The sequence below is a fragment of the Scyliorhinus torazame genome, chromosome 23 (genome assembly GCF_047496885.1).
Source record: "Scyliorhinus torazame isolate Kashiwa2021f chromosome 23, sScyTor2.1, whole genome shotgun sequence".
NCBI classification, from domain to species: Eukaryota; Metazoa; Chordata; class Chondrichthyes; order Carcharhiniformes; family Scyliorhinidae; genus Scyliorhinus; species Scyliorhinus torazame.
Window position 1 is genome coordinate 14,928,703 of NC_092729.1, and position 19,409 is coordinate 14,948,111.

The 19,409-nt window shown below is 48.4% G+C and overlaps 1 long non-coding RNA gene across 2 annotated transcripts in view; it reads left to right on the forward strand.

Moving 5' to 3' along the window:
* Window positions 1–19,409, forward strand: part of LOC140399571 (uncharacterized) — a 586,817-nt gene that overhangs the window by 54,822 nt on the left and 512,586 nt on the right. The window contains exon 5 of one of the 2 annotated variants that reach the window (XR_011937726.1): window positions 13,974–15,403. The exons of the other annotated variant lie outside the window; for it this stretch is intronic. This is a non-coding gene — a long non-coding RNA (uncharacterized lncRNA). Of the gene's footprint in view, window positions 1–13,973; window positions 15,404–19,409 lie in introns of those variants that run through there. 2 annotated transcript variants of the gene reach the window in all.

Consider the following 19,409-nt stretch of genomic DNA (forward strand, 5'->3'; position numbering starts at 1 on the left):
CCGGTCAGAGGTCCAGTGAGTTACAAACAGTAGTTTATTGTGAGTTGATGAAAGGGATTCAAACCATTGACAGGCTTAAAGACATTTGACAATTATATCGTTGGCCAGGTGTCTATATAACAGTGAGCACGAGATCAGGATCAGATTTTCAGTCCCAGTTTAAAATCAGAGAGCAGCTCACACACAAATTAACACAACTTCAATGGTGACAGTCACTTACCAGGAACACCAACAATAGCCAGGATTGGGTAGAATACTTTCTCAACCATTTGAATTGGACGATGCATTTTCAGTGTGAAGTGATGTGCCCCTTCCTGCGATTGGCAATCTCTCGATCTAAAACTCTGAGGTTATATATTCTCCAAGCTTTTAATTAATACCCTGTGGAGCCACTTCAGGGGTATTGAGGTTGTGACATCGTTAAACTTATTTTTCAAGATGTGAACAAACAGATTCCGATATTGTGTTCAGTGAAAGCAAATATTATTTTTCTGATTGAGTGACCTCTTTGCAAACACTGGACTGTGTTGATCACATTGTTCAACTAACATTAACAGAAAGGATGCTGTCCACTCAGACACCATCAGTCCCATCTCTACATCTCACATTGTTTCAGTGATATCCCTCACTCCACTGTGACCATTCAGTGATTTAGTTCCAATTGTCAGTTTGTTTCTCTGGGTGGTTCCACTGCACTCTGGGGTGTAGCTGTCTCTGTAACTGTGACCATTCAGAGATTCAGTTCCAATTGTCAGTGTGTTTCTCTGGGTGGTTCCACTGCACTCTGGGGTGTAGCTGCCTCTGTAACTGTGACCATTCAGTGATTCAGTTCCAATTGTCAGTGTGTTTCTCTGGGTGGTTCCACTGCACTCTGGGATGTAGCTGCCTCAATCCACTGTGACCATTCAGTGATTCAGTTCCAATTGTCAGTGTGTTTCTCTGGGTGGTTCCACTGCACTCTGGGATGTAGCTGCCTCAATCCACTGTGACCATTCAGTGATTCAGTTCCAATGGTCAGTGTGTTTCTCTGGGTGGTTCAACTGCACTCTGGGATGTAGCTGTCTCTGTAACTGTGACCATTCAATTATTCAATTCCAATTGTCAGTGTGTTTCTCTGGGTCGGTCCACTGCAATCTGGGGTGTAGCTGTCCCTGTAATTGTGACCAGTCAGTGATTCAGTTCCAATTGTCAGTGTGTTTCTCTGGGTGGGCCCACTGCACTCTGGGGTGTAGTTGTCTCTGTGACGGTGACCATTCAGTGATTCAGTTCCAATTGTCAGTGTGTTTCTCTGGGTGGTTCCACTGCACTCTGGGATGTAGCTGCCTCAATCCACTGTGACCATTCAGTGATTCAGTTCCAATGGTCAGTGTGTTTCTCTGGGTGGTTCCACTGCACTCTGGGATGTAGCTGCCTCTGTAACTGTGACCATTCAGTGATTCAGTTCCAATTGTCAGTGTGTTTCTCTGGGTGGTTCCACTGCACTCTGGGGTGTAGCTGCCTCTGTAACTGTGACCATTCAGTGATTCAGTTCCAATTGTCAGTGTGTTTCTCTGGGTGGGCCCACTGCACTCTGGGGTGTAGCTGCCTCTGTAACTGTGACCATTCAGTGATTCAGTTCCAATTGTCAGTGTGTTTCTCTGGGTGGTTACACTGCGCTCTGGGGTGTAGCTGCCTCTGTAACTGTGACCATTCAGGGATTCAGTTCCAATTGTCAGTGTGTTTCTCTGGGTGGTTCCACTGCACTCTGGGATGTAGCTGCCTCTGTAACTGTGACCATTCAGTGATGCAGTTCCAATTGTCAGTGTATTTCTCTGGGTGGGTCCACTGCACCCTGGGATGTTGCTGCCTCTGTAACTGTGACCATTCAGTGATTCAGTTCCAATTGTCAGTGTGTTTCTCTGGGTGTTTCCACTGCACTCTGGGGTGCAGCTGCCTCTGTAACTGTGACCATTCAGTGACTCAGTTCCAATTGTCAGTGTGTTTCTCTGGGAGGTTCCACTGCACTCTGGGGTGTAGCTGCCTCTGTAACTGTGACCATTCAGTGATTCAGTTCCAATTGTCAGTGTGTTTCTCTGGGAGGTTCCACTGCACTCTGGGGTGTAGCTGCCTCTGTAACTGTGACCATTCAGTGATTCAGCTCCAATTGTCAGTGTGGTTCTCTGGGTGGGCCCACTGAACTCTGGGCTGTAGCTGCCTCTGTAACTGTGACCATTCAGTGATTCAGTTCCAATTGTCAGTGCGTTTCTCTGGGTGTGTCCCCTGCACTCTGGGGTGTACCTGCCTCTGTAACTGTGACCATTCAGTGATTCAGTTCCAATTGTCAGTGTGTATCTCTGGCTGATTCCACTGCACTCTGGGGTGTCGCTGCCTCTGTAACTGTGACCATTCAGTGATTCAGTTCCAATTGTCAGTGTGTTTCTCTGGGTGGTTCCACTGCACTCTGGGGTGTAGATGCCTCTGTAACTGTGACCATTCAGTGATTCAGTTCCAATTGTCAGTGTGTTTCTCTGGGTGTTTCCACTGCACTCTGGGGTGTAGCTGCCTCTGTAACTGTGACCATTCAGTGACTCAGTTCCAATTGTCAGTGTGTTTCTCTGGGAGGTTCCACTGCACTCTGGGGTGTAGCTGCCTCTGTAACTGTGACCATTCAGTGATTCAGTTCCAATTGTCAGTGTGTTTCTCTGGGTGGTTCCACTGCACTCTGGGGTGTAGCTGCCTCTGTAACTGTGACCATTCAGTGATTCAGCTCCAATTGTCAGTGTGGTTCTCTGGGTGGGCCCACTGAACTCTGGGCTGTAGCTGCCTCTGTAACTGTGACCATTCAGTGATTCAGTTCCAATTGTCAGTGCGTTTCTCTGGGTGTGTCTCCTGCACTCTGGGGTGTACCTGCCTCTGTAACTGTGACCATTCAGTGATTCAGTTCCAATTGTCAGTGTGTATCTCTGGCTGATTCCACTGCACTCTGGGGTGTAGCCGCCTCTGTAACTGTGACCATTCAGTGATTCAGTTCCAATTGTCAGTGTGTTACTCTGGGTGGGTCCACTGCACCCTGGGGTGTAGCTGCCTCTGTAACTGTGACCATTCAGTGATTCAGTTCCAATTGTCAGTGTGTTTCTCTGGATGGTTCCACTGCACCCTGGGGTGTAGCTGCCTCTATAACTGTGACCATTCAGTGATTCAGTTCCAATTGTCAGTGTGTTTCTCTGGATGGTTCCACTGCACCCTGGGGTGTAGCTGCCTCTATAACTGTGACCATTCAGTGATTCAGTTCCTATTGTCAGTGTGTTTCTCTGGGTGGTTCCACTGCACTCTGGGGTGTAGCTGCCTCTGTAACTGTGACCATTCAGTGATTCAGTTCCAATTGTCAGTGTGTTTCTCTGGATGGTTCCACTGCACCCTGGGGTGTAGCTGCCTCAGTAACTGTGACCATTCAGTGATTCAGTTCCAATGGTCAGTGTGTTTCTCTGTGTGGTTCCACTGCACTCTGGGGTGTAGCTGCCTCTGTAACTGTGACCATTCCTTTATTTTATTTCAGTAGTTTCTGTTTGAGCATAAGTAGAACATTTCAATGTCTCCAAAATCTGGAACTATTTAAAATGCAAAGTATGTGATCCCATATCTAAATCTGATTCAGCCCCTCAAACTAAGAAAATATTTAGAATCATTGGAACCTCAGAAAACTCAGAGGCTGCAGCAGCAACAAACTCATCACCTCAGAGAGCAGCATTAAAACATAGTCAGCAGTGAAAACTAATACCCCGTCTCTAACTGACACCGGCCTCCATCTGATACACACACTTCAACTGGGAGAGAGGCGGGGTGAGATGTGGAGGAAGAGAGAACTGGTGTGTGAGATGTGCTGATAGAAGACAGGGTGAGAGAGAAAGAGGGTGGGAGGAGAGATATTGGGAGAGAAAGAGGGTGGAGAAATAAAGCATAAAACGGGAGAAAGCGGTGGATTGTCTGAGAGAAAGGGAAGCAGAGAGTGGAGAGGGTGAGTGGCTGAGGGAGGCAGATTGGGTGAGAAGGATGGTGTATTAAATACTCACATAATCTTAGACATAAGTACAGGAGGGAGCGACTGAGTGACTGAGGGAGCGGGAGAGGGAAAGATTGAGGGAAAGTGTGAGAGAGGGAAAGAGAGTGAGAGAAAGTGTGATAGAGGGAAAGAGTGTGAGAGAAAGTGTGAGAGAGGGAAAGAGAGTGAGCGAAAGTGTAATAGAGGGAAAGAGTGTGAGAGAAAGTGTGAGAGAGGGAAAGAGTGTGAGAGAAAGTGTGAGAGAGGGAAAGAGAGTCAGAGAAAGTGTGAGAGAGGGAAAGTGTGAGAGAAAGTGTGAGAGACGGAAAGAGTTTACGACAAAGTGTGAGAGAGTGAAAGAGAGTCAGAGAATTGAGAGAGAGGGAAAGAGAGTGAGAAAATGTGTGAGAGAGGGAAAGAATGAGAGAGAACGTGTGAGAGAGAGAAAGAGTGTGAGGGAAATTGTGAGAGAGGGAAAGAGAGTGAGAGAACTTGAGGGAGGGAATGAGAGTGAGAAAAAGTGTGAGAGAGGGAAAGTGTGAGAGAGGGAAAGATTGAGAGAGAAATTGTGAGAGACGGAAAGAGTGTGAGAGAAATTGTGAGAGAGGGATAGAGAGTGAGAGAAAGTGTGAGAGAGGGACAAAGTGTGAGAGAGAGAAAGAGTGTGAGAGAAAGTGTCATTGAGGGAATTTTGTGAGAGGGAGGGAGGCATGGAGGGAGAGAGATGTAGGGATGGAGAGAGAGAGGGACAGAGTGTGAAAGTGTGTAACGGAGATGTGAGGGAGGGAGGGAGGCATGGAGCAGAGAGAGAGAGGGAGGGGGAGAGTGAGAGAGAAGGACAGAATGTGAGAGAGGGGTAAGAGTGAGGCAAGGGAAATCTGCTAGAGTGTGGGAGAGTGGGAGTGAGTATCAATGAAGAAGAAAGTATGTGAGAGGCAGGAATTTGAGAGAGGGAGTGTGAGAGAGGGAGGGAGTGTGAGAGATGGAGGGTGAGAGAGGGAGAGAGTGTGAGGAAGGGAGAGTGAGTGAGACAGGTAGATTGTGTTAGACAGGGAGAGAGTGTGAGAGAGGGAGAGATTCTGATAGGGAGACAAAGTGGGAGACAGTGGGAGAGAGGGAGGGTGACTGAGGTAGATAATGTGTCAGAGGGAGAGAATGTGAGGGGGAGAGTGTGAGAGAGGGTGAGAGTGCTAGAGAGGGAGGGAGTACAAAAGAGAGAATGCAAAAGGGGAGAGGGGGAGAGAGTATGAGAGAGGGAGGAAGTGTGAGAGAGTGCGGGTGAGAGAGTGTGAGAGAGTGAGACACTGTGAGAGAGGGAGGGAGTGTGAGAGGGGGACAGAATGTGATAGAGGGAGAGAGTGTCAGAGAGAGAGACAGTGTGAGAGAGGGAGAGAGAGTGAGAGAGGGAGAGAGTGTGAGAGAGGGAGAGAGTGTGAGAGGAGAGAGTGTGAGAGAGGGAGAGAGTGTGAGAGAGGAAGAGAGTGTGGGAGAGGGCGAGAGTGTGAGAGAGGGATAGATGGTGAGAGAGGGAGAGAGGGTGAGAGAGGGAGAGAGTGTGAGGAAGGGAGAGTGAGTGAGACAGGTAGATTGTGTTAGACAGGGAGAGAGTGTGAGAGAGGGAGAGATTCTGATAGGGAGACAAAGTGGGAGACAGTGGGAGAGAGGGAGGGTGACTGAGGTAGATAATGTGTCAGAGGGAGAGAATGTGAGGGGGAGAGTGTGAGAGAGGGTGAGAGTGCTAGAGAGGGAGGGAGTACAAAAGAGAGAATGCGAAAGGGGAGAGGGGGAGAGAGTATGAGAGAGGGAGGAAGTGTGAGAGAGTGCGGGTGAGAGAGGGAGGGTGAGAGAGTGTGAGAGAGTGAGACACTGTGAGAGAGGGAGGGAGTGTGAGAGGGGGACAGAATGTGATAGAGGGAGAGAGTGTGAGAGAGGGAGAGAGTGTGGGAGAGGGCGAGAGTGTGAGAGAGGGATAGATGGTGAGAGAGGGAGAGAGGGTGAGAGAGGGAGAGAGTGTGAGAGAGGGATAGTGTGAGAGAGTGAGGGTGAGGGTGGGAGAGAGGGAGACAGTGTGGGAGAGGGAGAGACTGTGAGAGAGGGAGAGAGTGTGAGAGTGGGAGGTAGTGTCTGCGTGGGTTTCCTCCGGGTGCTCCGGTTTCCTCCCACAGTCCAAAGATGTGCGGGTTAGGTGAATTGGCCAATGATAAATTGCCCTTAATGTCCAAATTGCCCTTGGTGTTGGGTGGAGGTGTTGAGTTTGGGTATGGTGCTCTTTCCAAGAGCCGGTGCAGACTCAAAGGGCCGAATGGCCTCCTTCTGCACTGTAAATTCAATGATAATCTATGATTAATCTAGGACAAAGGTTCGGCACAACATCGTGGGCCGAAGGGCCTGTTCTGTGCTGTATTTTCTATGTTCTATGTTCTAGTGTGGGAGAGGGAGAGAGTGTGAGAGAGGGACAGAGTGTGAGAGAGGGAGACAGTGTGGGAGAGGGAGAGAGTGTCAGAGAGGGAGACAGTGTGAGAGAGGGAGAGAGTGTGAGAGTGGGAGGGATTGATGAGAGGGAGAGAGAGTGAGCGAGGGAGAGAGTGTGAGAGAGGGAGAGAGTCTGGAAGAGTGGGTGACAGTGTGGGAGAGGGAGAGAGTGTGAGAGTGGGTGACAGTGTGGGAGAGGGAGAGAGTGTGAGAGTGGGTGACAGTGTGGGTGAGGGAGAGAGTGTGAGAGTGGGTGACAGTGTGGGAGAGGGAGAGAGTGTGAGAGTGGGAGGCAGTGTGGGAGAGGGAGAGAGTGTGAGAGTGGGAGGCAGTGTGGGAGAGGGAGAGAGTGTGAAAGTGGGAGGCAGTGTGGGAGAGGGAGAGAGTGTGAGAGTGGGAGGCAGTGTGGGAGAGGGAGAGAGTGTGAGAGTGGGTGACAGTGTGGGAGAGGGAGGGAGTGTGAGAGTGGGAGGTAGTGTGGGAGAGGGAGACAGTGCGAGAGTGGGTGACAGTGTGGGAGAGGGAGAGAGTGTGAGAGAGGGAGAGAGTGAGACACTGTGAGAGTGGGTGACAGTGTGGGAGAGGGAGGGAGTGTGAGAGTGTGAGGCAGTGTGGGAGAGGGAGACAGTGCGAGAGTGGGTGACAGTGTGGGAGAGGGAGAGAGTGTGAGAGAGGGAGAGAGTGTGAGAGTGGGAGGGATTGTTGAGAGGGAGAGAGTGTGAGAGAGGGAGAGAGTGTGAGAGTGGGAGACAGTGTGGGAGAGGGAGAGAGTGTGAGAGAGGGAGACAGTGTGAGAGAGGGAGAGAGTATGAGAGAGGGAGGCAGTGTGGGAGAGGGAGAGAGTGTGAGAGTGGGTGACAGTGTGGGAGAGGGAGAGAGTGTGAGAGTGGGAGGGATTGTTGAGAGGGAGAGTGTGAGAGCGAGGGAGAGAGTGAGAGAGGGATAGTGTTAGAGAGTGAGGGTGAGGGAGGGAGAGAATGCAAGGGAGAGATAGAGTGTGAGGGAGTGCTCTTGGAGATACAAAGAACAAAGAACAAAGAAATGTACAGCACAGGAACAGGCCCTTCGGCCCTCCAAGCCCGTGCCGACCATGCTGCCCGACTAAACTACAATCTTCTACACTTCCGGGGTCCGTATCCCTCTATTCCCATCCTATTCATGTTTTTGTCAAGATGCCCCTTAAATGTCACTATCGTAAAGATATCTGGAACTGGGTATCAGGGGGAAACACAATCCGGATTCATACATTTGCTGAGGAAACAAACTTGTTCCTAAATTATAAAATCAGATCCTGGATGAAGTAAATGTCCTTCATGCAGTATTGCACCATTTAAGTTGTGAATAACTGACAGAGTGTGATAGGTCAGTTATTGTGCAGAGCTGGAATAGAACTTGTCTTTCCCCAGTCAGAGGCCAGAAAGCAAACACGTGGCACAGCCGCTTTTAAAAATAATTGTAAAGCAACCTGAAAAAAAGATAGACCTCCCTCTAATGATTAAATGTGCGTCTGCTTTTATTGGGAGCAACACAGATGTTTTCAATATTAAAGCACAGGCAGCGCCCAGGGTCAGACAGATTGGAACTTACAATGAAGTTGATGCTGTGAAGTAAGCAGTGAGCTAAAGCGGACGCTGGGTTCACACATGGACACAGTGAATAGAAAGGATTACAGTGAGAATACTCGCGGTGCGGGGGAACTTGGAGGGAACCTGCAGGTGTTGGTCCCATCATCTCACAGCCAGACCACATCCAAAGCCTTTAAAATGCGTGAAGTCCCGAAGGAGGACATTCATTCCTGGGGCTGGTTTAGCACACTGGGATAAATCGCTGGCTTTTAAAGCAGACCAAGGCGTGCCAGCCGCACGGTTCAATTCCCGTACCAGCCTCCCCGAACAGGCGCCGGAATGTGGCGACTAGGGGCTTTTCACAGTAACTTCATTTGAAGCCTACTTGTGACAATAAGCGATTTTCATTTCATTTCATTCCGTTTCACCTCAGAGGCTCTATAGATGCGCAGATGATTCAATCCGACTGCACCGCCCTTTCCCTGGAGACGTACATTTGATTTCTGTCACTCCTACCATTCCCTGTGAAACCACTGTTGTATCTGCCGGCACCAGTGTCCCAGGCCGTGCAGACCAGATCAGAACCACTCGCTGTGTGAATCGTTTAGAAGCAGTTTTCCCTTCGGGATGATTGGATTGGCTGGGGCGGGGTTATTGGGAATAAAAGACGATGATGTGAGATTCGTTCCACACATTTAAGATGATAAAGTTTTGGATAATCTGGATGTAAATGAACTGTTTCCATGAAGAATATAAATATCTGTGGGAAAGATGTAACTGAAGTATATGATCATGCAGCTACATTCATCAGGAGTAATGCAGAGCCGGAACTGATAACAAATGGCAACATGGGAAGACTACACGGTCCCTCACACCTCCTCCACCATTCAATTTAATCACTGCTCAGCTTCTGCCTCAATGTCATTTCCCGCTTGTTCCTCGGGTCCTTTCATTACCTCATTTTCTGTAAGAATAATGGAGGCTGACACCCAAAGCCATATTTCAAACCGAGTTGGACATTTACGGCCGTAAGACCATAAGACACAGGAGCTGAACTTGGTCACTCGGCCCAGTGAGTCTGCTCCACCATTCAATCATGGCTGATATGTTTCTCATCCTCATTCTCTTTCCTTCACTCCTTCTCCCCATAACCCCTGATCTCCTTATTAACCAAGATCCTATCTGTCTCTGTCTTAAAGACACTCAGCGATTTGGCCTTCACAGCCTTCTGCGGCAAAGAGTTCCACAGATTCAGTACCTTCTGGCTGAATAAATTCCTCCACATCTCTGTTTAAAAGGATCGTGCCTTTAGCCTGAGATTGTGTCCTCTTTTTCTAGTTTTTCCTTCAAGTCGAAACACCCTCTCCACATCCACTCTGTCCAGGACTCGCAGTATCCTGGAAGTTTCAATAAGATCCCCCCCTCATCCTTCTAAACTCCAACGAGTACAGACCCAGTGTCCTCAACCGTTCCTCACACGACAAGCTCTTCATTCCAAGGATCGTTCTAGTGAACCTCCTCTGGACCCTTTCCAAGTGAAGCATATCCTTCTTCAGATACGGGGCCCAGAACTGCTCACAATACTCCAAATGGAGACTTATCCAGCCTCAGGAATACATCCCTGCTCGTGTACCCTCGCCCTCTCGACATGAATGCTAACATTGCAATTGCCTTCCTAACTGCCGACTGAACCTGCCCGTTAACCGTAAGAGAATCGTGAACAAGGCCTCCCAAGTCCCTTTGTGCTTCTGATTTGCGAAGCATTTCCCCATTTAGAGAATAGTCAATTCCTCCATTCCTCCTTCGAAAGTGCATAACTTCACACTTTTCCACATTGTATTCCATCTGCCACGTCTTTGCAGAATCTCCGAGCCTCAAAGTCCTTCTGCAGCCCCCCCCCCCCTCCCCCCCCCCTCCCCCACCGCTTCCTCAATACCACCTGTCCAGATCTTTGTATCATCTACAAACTCAGCAACAGTGCCTTCAGTTCCTTCTTCCAGATCATTAATGTATATTGTGGAAAGTTGTGGTCCCAGCACAGACCCCTGAGGCACACCACTAGACACCGGCTGCCATCCTGGAAAAGGCCCCTTTATCTTCACTCTCTGCCTCTGCCAGTCAGCCAATTCTTTTTCCATCCCAGGATATCACCCTGAACACCTTGGGCTCTTAACCAATTTAACAGCCTCCTGTGCGGCACCATCTCAAATGCCTCCTGGAAATCTAAATAAATCTTACCGCTGGTTCTCCTTTATCTAACTTCCGTGTTACTTCCTCAAAGAGAACTCTAACAGATTTGTCAGACATGACCTCCCCTTGACGAAGCCGTGCTGACTCAGTCCGATTTTATCCTGCGCTTCCAAGTACTCCGCAATCTCATCTTTAATAATGGATCTAAAATCTTACCAATGACCGAAGTCAGGCTAACCGGACGATAATTTCCCGTCTTCTGCCTCCCTCCCTTCTTATCCAGCGGTGCTACATTAGCCACTTTCCAGTCCTCTGGGACCCTTTCTGCCTCCAGTGATTCCTGAAAGATCACCACCACTGCCTCCACAACCTCCTCAGCTATCTCTTTTAGAACCCTGGGATGTAGTCCATCCGTCCAGGTCATTCATCCACCTTCAGACCTTTCAGTTTCCGCAGAACCTTCTCCTTAGTGATGGCCACGGCCCTCCCCTCTGCCCCCTGGCTCTCCTGGAGCTCTGGCATCCCACTGGTGTCTTCCACCGTGAAGACTGATGCAAAGTAACTATACAGCTCGTCTGCCATTTCTTTGTTACCTATTATTACTTCTCCAGTCACATTTTCCAGTGGTCCAATGTCTTTTTTTGTCTCTCTCTTACCTTTAATATATTGAAAAGAACATCTTCCTATCTTCTTTTACATTAATAGCTAGCTTGCCCTCAAATTTCATCTCCTTCTTTATTGCTTTTTCAGTTGTCCTCTGCTCGCTATTAAAGGCTTCCCAATTTTCTGGCATCCCACTATTCCGCGCCACATTGTATGTTTTTTATTTTGCATTACCGCTGTCCTTGACTTCCCTCATCAGCCATGGACTCCTTGTCCACCCCTTAGCATGCTTCCTCCTTCTTGGGATGACATTCTGTTGTTCCTCCCGAATAATCCCCCACAACTCATGCCATTGCTGTTCCACTCTCTTCCCTGCTAGGCTCTATTTACAATCAACACTGGGCAGCTCCTCCCTCATGTCTTTGTAGTACCCCTATTTAATTGTAATACTGTTACATCTGGCTCCAGCTTCTCCCTCTCAAACTGCAGGGTAAGTTATATCATATTGTGGTCACTGCTCCCTTCGGGTTCCTTCACCTTAAGTTCCCTAATCAAGTCTGCTTCATTACACATCACCAAATCCAGAATTGCCTGTTCCCCAGTCGGCTCTGTCACAAGCGGCTCCAAAAAAACCTCTCATTCCACAAATTCCTTTTCTTGGGATCCACGACCAACCTGATTTTCCCAGTCCACCTGCATGTTGAAGTCCCCCATGATTATTGTAATATTGCCGTTTTTACATGCCTTTTCTATCTCCTGATTTATTTTCTGCTCCACATCGCGATTATTGCTCCGAGTCTTGCAAATAAGTCCGATCAGAGTCTTTATATCGATTCGATTCCTCAACTCTGTCCATGGGGAATCTCTGCCTTCTGATCCTATATCGCTCCTTGCTATCGATTTAACTTCATTCCTTACTCACAATGCAACCACACTCCTTTTGCCCATCTGCCTGTCCTTTCGATAGAACACATATCCTTGCATATTTTGACCCCAGACCTGATCACGTCTCTGTGATTCCACCAAATCGTACCAGCCAATATCAATGTACGCAACATGCAAATGTACCTTGTTCCGTATACTGCGCACATTTAGGTCCACCACCCTCAATGCTGCATTGGGCATCTCCCTTCTCACCCTCGGCACCTTTTTTGCTCTGCCTGAGGGTGATGTTGTTCAGGTATTTGTGTTCTCCATTTCCCCTTCAGTTATTACACCTGCTGAGCTACCGCTCTGGTTCCCACTCCCTTTCATATTAGTTTCAATTCTCCCGAGTGACACTAACAAACCTCCCAGCGAGGATAGTGATGTCCCTCCAGTTTAGAAGCTGCCCGCCCTTCTTGTCCACCTATCCCGGAAGACAGCCCAATGGCCAAGAAATCTGAAACCCCCCCTCCTACACCACCAGTTTAGCCACGTGTTTAGCTGTACTGTCCTCTTGTTTCTTGCCTCGCTGTCACGGGGCACAGGGAGTAATCCTGAGACTACAACCCGAGAGGTCCTACTTTTTAGCTTACTGTCTAACTTCCTGAACTCCTTCTGCAGGACATCATCACTCTTCCTGCCGATGTCGTTAGTACCTCTGTGAACTAAGACCTCTGGCTGTTCACCCTCCCCTCCAGGACGTCCTGTGTTCGTTCAGCGACAACCTTGACCCTGGCACCAGGGAGGCAACATACCAACCTGGAGTCTCTTTCCTGTCCACAGAAGCGCCAATCTGTGCCCCTTACTATAATAAGAACATAAGAACAAAAGAACTAGGAGCAGGAGTCGGCTATCTGGCCCCTCGAGCCTGCTCCACCATTCAATGAGATCATGGCTGATCTTTTGTGGACTCAGCTCCACTTCCGGCCCGAACACCATAACCCTTAATCCGTTTGTTCTTCAAAAAACTATCTGTCTTTATCTTAAAAACATTTAATGAATGAGCCTCTATTGCTTCACTGGGCAAGAAATTCCATAGATTCACAACCCTTTGGGTGAAGAAGTTCCTCCTAAACTCAGTCCTAAATCTACTTCCCCTTATTTTGAGGCTATGCCCCCTAGTCTGCTTTCACCCGCCAGTGGAAACAACCTGCCCGCATCTATCCTATCTATTCCATTCATAATCTTATATGTTTCTATAAGATCCCCCCTCATCCTTTTAAATTCCAACGAGTACAGTCCCAGTCTACTCAACCTCTCCTAGTAATCCAACCCCTTCAGCTCTGGGATTAGCCTAGTGAATCTCCTCTGCACACCCTCCAGTGCCAGTACGTCCTTTCTCAGGTAAGGAGCCCAACACTGAACACAATACTCCAGGTGTGGCCTCGCGAACACCTTATACAATTGCAGCATAACCTCCCTAGTCTACAACTATCGCTTTCCTGCACTTTGCCCACCCTGCTGAGTTACAGAGCCAGTTGTGGTGCCACTGTTCTGGCTGCTGTTGTTTTCCCCTGATAGTCCATCCTCCCAAATATATCCAACACAGTATACCTATTAGAGATGGGGCGGCTACAGGTGATTCCAGCGCTGACTGCCTGCCCTTTTCAGCAGGCAGAAAATATTTGTCTGCACCTTAGGTGTGACCACATCTCCAGAACTTCTCTCAATTATGCTGTCCGCCACCTGCATGCTCCTCAGTGCATCCAATTGCTGCTCCAGCTGAACCACACGGTCTGTGAGGAGCTGCCATCGGCTGCACCTGCTGTAGACGTAGTTGACCGGAACACTGGAAGCGTCACGGTTCTCCCACGTCTCACAGTTAGAGCACTGCACCCCCTGAGTGACATTTATGCACTCGTTAATTCATTCAATATAATCATTTTATTATCAGATTAAGTTACAATTAACGGCATGGTCCTGGCGCTGGATTTTTACTGTAAATTAAATGTTAAGTTCTAATCCCTGCTCTCAGGTTTAGTTACTCATCTGCCCATGTAATGAATTAGTTGCTGCAGTTGTATAGAACTTGAGTTACATGAGTAATCCATGAGTAGAATGGGAATACAGGGATACGGACCACAGGAAGTGCAGAAGATTATAGGTCAGATGGGCAGCATGTTCATTACAGGCTTGAGGGCCGAAGGGCCAATATCTAGGTTGTACTTTTATTTGTGCTTTGTTCTAACTATTTGTATCAGGTATTGCTGAGTCCGGAGACCAACATCGCAATCAAGAGTCTATGTTACAAGTGTTTGTCTTGAACAACTAACACGAGGTAATGGGACTGAGAGACTGGAGGAGATAATCCCATACCTTCCGGGCCAGACAGCGGAAGAGAAGGCATCATGTGTTCAACTATTAATATGATAATAATAATCTTTATTAATAATACAAATATTTATTGTCACAAGTAGTCTCACATTAACGCTGCAATGAAGTTACTGTGAATATCCCCGAGTCGCCACACTCCGGCGCCTGTTCGGGTACACAGAGGGAGAATTTAGACTGTCCAACTCACCTCACAACACGTCTTTCGGGAGGAAACTGGAGCACCCGGAGGAAACCCACACAGACACGGGGGGAACATGCAGACTCCACACAGACAGTGACACAAGCCGGGAAACGAACCTGGGACCCCGGAGCTGTGAAGCCACTGTGCTAACCACTGTGCTATCATACCGGCCTTCACACCTGCAATCCTGAAGAATTGGGAGAGTGTCGGTATCACGGAGAGCTGTGGATCTGCTGTGTAATACTGAGAAATAAATCACCAAGGCCATGGCAGGGTTTGATTCTCCTCCAATCCGCCAGCTCCAATCTTAACCATCGCATTAGATCCCGGCATTGATCAGTCCATTAAACCTGGGGAACAGACTCTAATTGATAAATAATGAATGGAAACAATGGTTGATCACTCTCTTATTGTGAAACAGTCAGTATTGTCCCGAGGAGAAACCCGAGAGGATACAGAAGGGAACCGAAAGGACCAGTCTCCCCAACAACACCAGCGGGAGTTTGTAGTTATCCAGTTCCAGCAGTCAGATAGCCTCGATAATTTAAATAAATATGTGGCACAATATATAATTGTTTCTCAGCCCATTACTTCCCGGATTCCATTATTTAAATTGCTGAGACGTCTTCAGTAGAAACATGCAGATAGATCACAATGTATTCCACCACATAGCAGCGATATGTCTAGGAACTAATGGAATTAAAACCTGAAAGATAATTTCTGATACTCATAGAAATTTTCAAATGCATATTATTGTGAAAAGTATAAAGATTTCTAGACATATTCACTAATCATTGGACTGAAAATAATCATGTTCCTGGCATGATGATTCTATAGAAAGATAATCACAGTTTAGTTAATTGTGAGCAGAAATGTGCATGTTCAATTTATTGTGTTATTATAGGGAAGTCAGGAATTACTGACACTCTTTGAAAGAACAATCTTATTATGATTATTTTCTGAACAATATTTATTTACGCCTCTGATTACTGGAATAATCAATCCTTCAATAATCACTTTCAAAGTTGCAATCAAATGTTTTTCGTTATTTACTGTGTTCAATGGACTGAAAACGAACGTGATGCTTTCTATCAATGTTGTGCAAACATGATGGTGTAATATGTGTCATCCTGCCTTCCATCATTGGATTTCAGAGATCATAGAATTTACAGTGCAGAAGGAGGCCATTCGGCCCACCGAGTCTGCACCGGCTCTTGGAAAGAGCACCCTCCCCAAGCCCACACCTCCACCCTATCCCCATAACCCAGTAACCCCATCTAAGCTAAGAGCAATTTAGCGTGGCCAATCCACATAACCTGCACATCTTTGGACTGTGGGAGGAAACCGGAGTCCCGGAGGAAACCCGCGCAGACACGGGGAGAACGTGCAGACTCCGCACAGACAGTGACCCAAGCGGGAATCGAACCTGGGACCCTGGCGCTGTGATGTCATAGTGGCACCACTATGCTACCGTGCTGCCCGATTTGCTCAGTTTTCTTTGGTAGAAACAGGCAGAGAGAATTCTCACACGATTCCGTCATGGCACAACTATGATTAATGAAATTAAACCCTGAGATATAATTGCTGGTATCATAGACATGGGAAATATTTCCCAATACATATTATTGTGGGAAGTTAATTATTATGGTCTGAACAATAATTAGAAACGCCTGTGATTATTGCAATGAACAATCCTTTGCCAATCACAGTGAAAGATGCAATAACATTTTTTTAGTTATTTGCTGTGTTTAATGGACTGAAAACTAATTTGGTATTTTCTATCAATGTTGCACAAATAATAATTAGTTGTGTAATGCTTGTTGGACTTTAACATAATGAACTGTTCACTGATTTAATTCAACCTCGCAATGAATGAATGAGATAATTGTTTATTGGACCAAACAATCAATTCAAGTTCACTCTGATTATTGGGATGAACTATATTAACAGGTGATTAATCTTCACAGAAAACAATTAAATAATCCAAGTAAAAAGCACCAGATCCGTCAGAACTTCACCAGTTTAAAGACATTAAATGTTGTGACTCAGGCAATCATTGATTAAAATATCTCAGCCATTTTAACAGCTAGTTCTTCCATATTTGCTTTGATTATTGGGGGGAATGATTAAAAGTTAGTTACTCTAACTCTTGGACTGATGAAGAATTTGCTCTTCACTTTTCTGCGGAATCCAAGCAGTATAAAAAGTGTTGGCCCTCAGGACAATCCCAACGAAAGGACATTTGAAAAGGGACCTGTTGCAGTGACTGATGTTGTCTCCAAATCCGCAGCCCACTCACCCCTCTCTGGGGTGGGGTGATATCTGGGGTTGGGTGATCTCTGGGGTTGGGTGATCTCTGGGGTTGGGTGATCTCTGGGGTGGGGTGATATCTGGGGTTGGGTGATCTCTGGGGCTGGGTGATATCTGGGGTTGGGTGATCTCTGGGGTTGGGTGATCTCTGGGGTTGGGTGATCTCTGGCTCTGGGTGATATCTGGGGTTGGGTGATCTCTGGGGTTGGGTGATATCTGGGCTTGGGCGATCTCTGCCGTTGGGTGATATCTGGCGTTGGGTGATCTCTGGCGTTGGGTAATATCTGGGGTTGGGTGATATCTGGGGTTGGGTGATCTCTGGCGTTGGGTGATATCTGGGGTTCGGTGATATCTGGGGTTGGGTGATCTCTGGGGTAGGGTGATCTCTGGGGTTGGGTGATCTCTGGTGTTGGGTGATATCTGGGGCTGGGTGATATCTAGGGTTGCGTGATATCTGGGGTTGGGTTATATCTGGGGTTGGGTGATATCTGGGGTTGGGTGATATCTGGGGTTGGGTGATCTCTGGGGTTGAGTGATTTCTGTAATTGGGTGATATCTGGGGTTGGGTAATATCTGGGGTTGGGTGATATCTGGGGTGGGGTGATATCTAGGGTTAAGTGATCTCTGGGGTAGGGTGATATCTGGGGTTGGGTGATATCTGGGGTTGGGTGATCTCTGGGGTTGGGTGATATCTGGGGTTGGGTGATCTCTGGTGTTGGGTGATATCTGGGGCTGGGTGATATCTAGGGTTGCGTGATATCTGGGGTTGGGTTATATCTGGGGTTGGGTGATATCTGGGGTTGGATGATATCGGGGATTGGGTGATCTCTGCGGTTGGGTGATCTCTGGGGTTGGGTGATATCTGTGGTTGGATGATATATGGGGCATGTGATCTCTGGAGTTGGGTGACATCTGGGTTGGGTGATATCTGGGTTGCGTGATCTCTGGCGTTGGGTGATCTCTGCGGTTGGGTGATCTCTGGGGTTGGGTGATATCTGGGGTTGGGTGATCTTTGGGGTTGGGTGATATCTAGGGTTGGGTGATCTCTGGGGTAGGGTGATATCTGGGGTTGGGTGATATCTGGGGTTGGGTGATCTCTGGGGTTGGGTGATCTCTGGCGTTGGGTAATATCTGGGGTTGGATGATCTCTGGGGTTGAGTGATATCTGGGGTTGGGTGATATCTGGGGTTGGGTGATCTCTGGGGTTGGGTGATCTCTGGCATTGGGTGATATCTGGGGCTGGGTGATATCGGGGGTTGGGTAATCTCTGGTGTTGGGTGATATCTGGGGTTGGGTGATCTCTGGGGTTTGGTGATCTCTGGGGTTGGGTGATCTCTGGGGTTGGGTGATCTCTGGGGTTGGGTGATCTCTGGGGTTGAGTGATATCTGGGGTTGGGTGATCTCTGGGGTTGGGTGATCTCTGGAATTGGGTAATATCTGGGGTTGGGTAATATCTGGGGTTGGGTGATATCTGGGGTTGGGTGATATCTGGGGTTGGGTGATATCTGGGGTTGGGTGATCTCTGGGGTTGGGTGATATCTGGGGTTGGGTGATATCTGGGGTTGGGTGATCTCTGGGGTTAATTGATATCTGGGTATCGGTGAACTCTGGGGTTCGGTGATATCAGGTGTTGGGTGATATCTGGGGTTTGGTGATATCTGGGGTTGGGTGATATCTGGGGTTGGGTGATATCTGGGGTTGGGTGATATCTGGGGTTGGGTGATTTCTGGGGTTGGGTGAACGCTGGGGTTGGGCGATATCTGGTGTTGGGTGATATCTGGGGTTGGGCGATATCTGGTGTTGGGTGATATCTGGGGTTGGGTGATATGTGGGGGGTGATATCCGGTGGGTGCTGATATCCGTTCTGCGGAGATGTTTGGTGGGGGGCATCAATTCCAGGCTGGGTTCATATCCGAGGGGGGGGGGGTGATGTATTAATAATAATCGCTTATTGTCACAAGTATATTTCACTTAAGTCAATGTGAAAAGCCCCTAGTCGCCATAGTCCGGCGCCTGTTTGTCGAGGCCGGCACGGGAATTGATCCCGCGCTACTCGCATTGTTCTGCACTGCAAACCAGCTATTTAGCCCACTGGTATCGGGGGGTGGGTGTGTCATCGGGCAGAATGATACCTTGCTGGGGGCATCCGGAGGTTGTGGGTGTTAATCAGGGTGATAATATCGAGGGTCGTTATATCTGGGGACTGACATAGGAGGGGGGGGTATTTAAGGGGGTGATATCCGGTTGGGAGGGGTGACGTTTGGCGGGCGGGGGTGATCTCCGGGGGAGGGGCAGAGTTGATATCCAAGAGTAGTGACATATGCCAGTGGGTGATATCGGGGTGCGGGTGATATCGGGGAGGGGGTGATATCGGGGTGGGGGTAATATCGGGCAGGGGGTGATATCGGGGAGGGGTGATATCGGGGAGTGGGTGATATCGGGGTGGGGTGATATCGGGAGGGGGTGATATCGGGGAGGGGGTGATATCGGGGAGTGGGTGATATCGGGATGGGGTGATATGTGGGAGGGGGTGATATCGGGGAGGGGTGATATCGGGGAGTGGGTGATATCGGGGTGGGGTGATATCGGGCAGGGGGTGATATCGGGGTGGGTGTAATATCGGGCAGGGGGTGATATCGGGGAGGGGTGACATCGGGGAGTGGGTGATATCGGTGTGGGGGTGATATCGGGGAGTGGGTGATATCGGGGTGGGGTGATATCGGGAGGGGGTGATATCGGGGAGGGTGTGATATCGGGGAGGGGGTAATATCGAGGAGGGGGTGATATTGGGGGAGGTGGTGATATCGGGGAG